General features: G+C 31.9%; 1 non-coding gene across 1 annotated transcript; it reads right to left on the bottom strand.

The window, feature by feature from the left end:
* Window positions 1–6160: 6160 nt before the first annotated feature.
* On the bottom strand, window positions 6161–6268 carry LOC148563384 (small nucleolar RNA R71). Its single transcript, XR_015884138.1, has one exon. It is a non-coding gene; the product is annotated as a small nucleolar RNA R71 (small nucleolar RNA).
* Window positions 6269–6663: the final 395 nt, after the last annotated feature.

Here is a 6663-nt window from a genome sequence, read left to right as displayed (position 1 = left end):
AAAGTCCTCTTAAATAAGAGGGGAAAAATAAATACTCCTTTTGAAAATTCAATCCAAACTCCTAAAACTAACTAGTGTCTAGTGATATATTCTGACACAATTTTTTTAAATTTTAGTTGTTATAAATTTTTCTCTCTTAAGTTTTGGTATCCAGTAAATTTTAAAAATATTTATTTTAATATTTGTTATTAGTTTATTCAATTAAGTGTTACACGTTACACATTATTAGCATTTAACTTATCACATTAGTAAGTAATGGAACAAACTAAAAGTAAAAATTAAAATATGTATCTTTTAAATTTTACTAGATCAAAACTAAAAATACAATTTCATATGGACCGAAATTTCAAAATGAATATTTAATCCTTCTAAAATTTTTCTTTTTCTTTTTTGATAAGATCAGAATAGTACTAAATTAATATAATTATTAATGGTGGAGAGAGAAACAAAGTTTTTTCTGTCTCTCATAAAATATATTAATTGTTAACAAAAATTGACTAATTATCCTCTTAACAAGACTTAAGCAAAGATTTATTAGGTTAATTACGATTATGGAACTACTTGACCAAAATTTTTTTTGCAAATAATAAGAATCAAAATTTAAATTTTTAGGTTATAAAAATATTAATAATTTATCATAAAATTATTTTTTTTAAAAATTTAAATCGATAAAAAAATACGAATAATTATATATCTATCAACCATAAAAATACTTTCCATTTACAAGGAAAAAAGCAAAATTTAATCATATTAAATGGTCAAATAAAGTTAATTATATCAAATGATATTTAAAATTATAATCATGTTATGTATACATAAAAAATTGGTCACCAATATAAAATATACATTAAAAATAAATTAAACTATATATATTTATACACAAATATAATAATTAATTTATAGACTGATTTTTGTATGCGCATTAATTTTTTTAGGGTAAAATATATTTTTTGTCCTTAAAGTTTGATAAAAGTTTTAAAAATACCCCTAAGTTTTATTTTGTTTCAATTTTGTCCTAAAAGTTTTCGATTTGCATCAAATATATCCGTAACGGCTAATTTTTCAAAAAATTTAAGACTAATTCAACAACAATTTCATAAGAACAACCCTCAATACAAGCAAATCAAGCATAATTTTCATACATTATTGTTAGATTGGTCTTAAATTTTTTTGAAAATTTAGCCATCGAGGATATATTTGATGCAAATCAAAAACTTTTGGGACAAAATTGAAACAAAATAAAACTTAGAGATATTTTTAAAATTTTTGTCAAACTTTAAGAATAAAAAAGTATACTTTACCCTTTTCTTTAAATTGTTTAATATGTAATTATTTCTAATGAAAAACACTTTATTTTTGCATTCAATGCTTTTCTATAATTAATTTTATAAATTTTACGTTTTGTATGATGCTAAACTCATTAAATGAGGTCCTTTTTTTTTGTTGGACAGCGAATGTATAATCACTTTCAAAAATGCTAATTATATAATGGAAAAGTACATGGAACCAAGAGGTGATCAGCCAAAAAATAAACAACTTAATTTATAATTATATTTAATTAATTTTATTTATTTTTAATTTATAATATTTGATATTAATTGCTTCTCACCCCAAATTAAAATTTTGAATAATACATTGGAAAAATAGGGGAGGGGATCACGGAACTTCCAACAATCCCGATTCTTAGTATATAAAAAAATTTATAAAATATATAAAAGAACATCCATTTAGTATGAAAAAGAAACATTCTAATACTTAGTAGAAGAAATATCCTAATACCTAGCATAAGCATCATCCATGTAGAGGTTTTGGATTCACCCAAAGTCATTTGGCTGTTTTTTTTGCTGGTACCCTCTTGGTTCCTGATGAGCGGATAATTTATACGCTTTTTGACAGTGTTTTTAGTATGTTTTTAGTAGGATCTAGTTACTTTTAGGGATGTTTTCATTAGTTTTTATGATAAATTCACATTTCTGGACTTTACTATGAGTTTGTGTGTTTTTCTGTGATTTCAGGTATTTTCTGGCTGAAATTGAAGGAATTGAGCAAAAATCAGATTCAGAGGTTGAAAAAGGACTGCTGATGCTGTTGGATTCTGACCTCCCTGCACTCAAAGTGGATTTTCTGGAGCTACAGAACTCGAAATGGCGCGCTTCCAATTGCGTTGGAAAGTAGACATCCAGGGCTTTCCAGCAATATATAATAGTCCATACTTTGGCTAAGAATTGACGACGTAAACTGGCGTTCAACGCCAGCCTTCTGCCCAAATCTGGCGTCCAGCGCCAGAAAAGGATCCAAAACCAAAGTTGAACGCCCAAACTGGCACAGAAACTGGCTTTCAACTCCACAAATGACCTCTGCACGTGCTACACTTAAACTCAGCCCAAACACACACCAAGTGGGCCTCGGAAGTGGATTTATGCATCAATTACTTACTCATGCAAACCCTAGTGACTAGTTTATTATAAATAGGACCTTTTACTATTGTATTAGGTATCTTTTGATCATCTTAGGATCTTAGGATCATCTTTGGACGTCTGGTTCTTAGATCAGAGGGGCTGGCCATCTCGGCCATGCCTGGACTTTCACTTATGTATTTTCACGGTAGAGTTTCTACACTCTATAGATTAAGGTGTGAAGCTCTGCTGTTCCTCAAAGATTAATGCAAAGTACTACTGTTTTCTATTCAATTCTTCTTATTTCTCTTCTAAGATATCCATTCGTACCCAAGAATGTGATGAAGGTGATGATTATGTGTGACGCTCATCATCCTTCTCCCTTATGAACGCGTGCCTGACAAACACTTCCGTTCTACATGAATTAAGCTAGAATGAGTATCTCTTAGATCTCCTAACCAGAATCTTCGTGGCGTAAGCTAGAATGATGGCGGCATTCAAGAGAATCCGGAAGGTCTAAACCTTGTCTGTGGTATTCCGAGTAGGATTCAATGATTGAATGATTGTGACGAGCTCCTAACTCGCGATTGCAGGGCGTTAGTGACAGACGCAAAAGGATAGTAAATCCTATTCCAGCATGATTGAGAACCGACAGATGAATAGCCGTGCCGTGACAGGGTGCGTGAGCATATTATTCACTGAGAGGATAAGATGAAGCCATTGACAAGGGTGATGCCTCCAGACGATTAGCCGTGCCGTGACAGGGCATTGGATCATTTTCCCGTGAGATGACCGAAAGTAGCCATTGACAGTGGTGATGTATCACATAAAGCCAGCCATGGAAAGGAGTAAGACTGATTGGATGAAGATAGCAGGAAAGCAGAGGTTCAGAGGAACGAAAAGCATCTCCATTCGCTTATCTGAAATTCCTACCAATGATTTACATAAGTATCTCTATCCCTATCTTATTATATAATATTCGAAAACACCATTATCCATTTATATCTACCTAACTGAGATCTACAAGGTGACCATAGCTTGCTTCATACCAACAATCTCCGTGGGATTCGACCCTTACTCACGTAAGGTATTACTTGGACGACCCAGTGCACTTGCTGGTTAGTTGTATCGAGGTTGTGACAAATTATGAATGTGTAATCACAATTTCATGCACCAAGTTTTTGGCGCCGTTGCCGGGGATTGTTTGAGTTTTCGGCAAGCTTTTGGTCCGGTAACATCAGTGCCAGATTCCCTTTTGATCCGGCAACAGCACCAAGTTTTTGGCGCCGTTGCCGGGGATTGTTCGAGTATGGACAACTGACGGTTCATCTTGTTGCTCAGATTAGGTAATTTTCTTTTTGTTTTCTTTTCAAAAATTTTTCAAAAAAAAAAATATATTTCTAAAGTATTCTCATCTGTTTTCGAAAATAATATAAAAAAATATTTTCAAAAATTTTATTCAAAATTTTTAAGAATGAATTCTAGTGTTTCATGAAGCATGCTAAAGCCTGGCTGGCTGTAAAGCCATGTCTAAATTCTTTTGGACTGAGGTTTTGGATTAAAATTGAATGAATTACATTCATATGTTTGCTGAAGCTTGGCTGACCATTGGCCATGTCTAGTGTTTTGGACCGGAGCTTTCATTGAAAGCTTGGCTGGCTAGTGAGCCATGTCTAATTCCTGGACTGAAGCTTTAGACTAACATGGCAAGATTCCTGGAATTCATATTAAAAATTTTGGAACCCTTATTTTCCTTTTTCAAATTAATTTTCGAAAAAAAAAATACAAAAAAATTTAGAAAATTATAAAAATCAAAAATATTTTGTGTTTCTTGTTTGAGTCTTGAGTCATATCATAAGTTTGGTGTCACTTGCATATGCATCTTGCATTTTTTCGAAAATTTCCATGCATTCATAGTGTTCATCATGATCTTCAAGTTGTTCTTGGTAAGTCTTCTTGTTTGATCTTGATGATTTTTTGTTTTGTGTCTTTTCATGTTTATCATATGCATTCTTGAATTCTTAGTGTCTAAGCATTAAAGAATTCTAAGTTTGGTGTCTTGCATGTTTTCTTTGCATTAAAAATTTTTCAAAAATATGTTCTTGATGTTCATCATGACATTCATAGTGTTCTTGGTGTTCATCTTGACACTCATAGCATTCTTGCATGCATCACATGTTTTGATCTAAAAATTTCATGCATTGCTTCTTTTTGGTGTTTTTCTCTTGCATCATAAAAATTCAAAAATAAAAAAAAAATATCTTTCCCTTTTTCTCTCATCAAATTCGAAAATTTGGATTGACTTTTTCAAAAATTTTTAAAATCAAGTTGTTTCTCATGAGTCAAATCAAATTTTCAATTTGAAAATCTTATCTTTTTCAAAATCTTTTTCAAAAATCAAATCTTTTTCAAAATTCTTAGTTATTTTCGAAAATTCCAAAAATATTTTTCAAAAATCTTTTTCTTATTTTTATATCATAATTTTCGAAAATAACATAAACAATTAATGTTTTGATTCAAAAATTTGAAGTTTGTTACTTGCTTGTTAAGAAAGATTCAAACTTTAAGTTCTAGAATCATATCTTGTGATTTCTTATGAATCAAGTCATTAATTGTGATTTTAAAAATCAAATCGTTTTCAAAAAAACTAATTTCAATCATATCTTTTCAAAAATATCTTTTTATCTTATCTTTTTCAAAAAAAAAATATATATCTTTTCAAAATATCTTTTCTAACTTCCTAACTACCTATCTTTTCAAAATTGGTTTTCAAAAATTTGTTTCAACTAACTAACTAACTTTTTGTTTGTTTCTTAACTTTTTCACAACTACCTAACTAACTCTCTCTCTCTCTCTAATTTTCGAAAATATCTCCCCCTTTTTCAAAAATTTCTTTTTAATTAACTAATTAATTTTATTTTTTATTTTTGATTTCAAAAAATTTTCGAAAAAAAAAAAAACTAACAATTTTCAAAAACCAATTTTCAAAAATCACTAACCCTTTTTCAAAATAATTTTCGAAAATTATTCTTCCCCCATCTCATTCTATTTATTCATTCATATCCTAACATCTCATCTCACATCTCTTCCATTTGTACAGTTGCATTTCTTCCTTTACATCACATTCTTTATCTCTTCCTCTTTTCTTCCACTCACAAAGGGATCCCTATACTGTGGTATAAAGGATCTCTATTATTATTATCATTTTCCTGGCCATTCTTCCTTGTCATATGAGCAGGAGCAAGGATAAGAACATTCTTGTGGAAGCAGATCCAGAACCTGAAAGGACTCTGAAGAGAAAATTAAGAGAAGCTAAAATACAACAATCCAGAGATAACCTTTCAGAAATTTTCGAACAGGCAGAGGAGATGGCAGCCGAAAATAATAATAATGTAAGGAAGATGCTTGGTGACTTTACTGCACCTAATTCCAATTTACATGGAAGAAGCATCTCCATCCCTGCCATTGGAGCAAACAACTTTGAGCTGAAACCTCAATTAGTTTCTCTGATGCAGTAGAACTGCAAGTTTCATGGACTTCCATCTGAAGATCCTTTTCAGTTCTTAACTGAATTCTTGCAGATATGTGATACTGTTAAGACTAATGGAATAGATCCTGAAGTCTACAGGCTCATGCTTTTCCCTTTTGCTGTAAGAGACAGAGCTAGATTATGGTTGGATTCTCAACCCAAAGACAGCCTGAACTCTTGGGATAAGCTGGTCACGGCTTTCTTAGCCAAGTACTTTCCTCCTCAAAAGTTGAGCAAGCTTAGAGCTGATGTTCAAACCTTCAGACAGAAAGAAGGTGAATCCCTCTATGAAGCTTGGGAAAGATACAAACAGTTGACCAAAAAGTGTCCTTCTGACATGCTTTCAGAATGGACCATCCTGGATATATTCTATGATGGTTTATCTGAGTTATCAAAGATGTCATTGGATACTTCTGCAGGTGGATCCATTCACCTAAAGAAAACGCCTGCAGAAGCTCAAGAACTCATTGACATGGTTGCTAATAACCAGTTCATGTACACTTCTGAAAGGAATCCTGTAAGCAATGGGACGCCTATGAAGAAGGGAGTTCTTGAGGTTGATACTCTGAATGCCATATTGGCTCAGAATAAAATATTGACTCAGCAAGTCAATATGATCTCTCAGAGTCTGCATGGAATGCAAGCTGCATCCAACAGTACTCAAGAGGCATCTTCTGAAGAAGAAGCCTATGATCCTGAGAACCCTGCAATAGCAGAGGTAAATTACTTAGGTGAACC

This window comes from Arachis ipaensis, chromosome B5 (genome assembly GCF_059453495.1).
Source record: "Arachis ipaensis isolate K30076 ecotype BB chromosome B5, ASM5945349v1, whole genome shotgun sequence".
Lineage (NCBI taxonomy): Eukaryota > Viridiplantae > Streptophyta > Magnoliopsida > Fabales > Fabaceae > Arachis > Arachis ipaensis.
The sequence above is the reverse complement of the archived record's forward strand: the minus strand, read 5'-3'. Positions and strand labels throughout refer to the sequence as shown.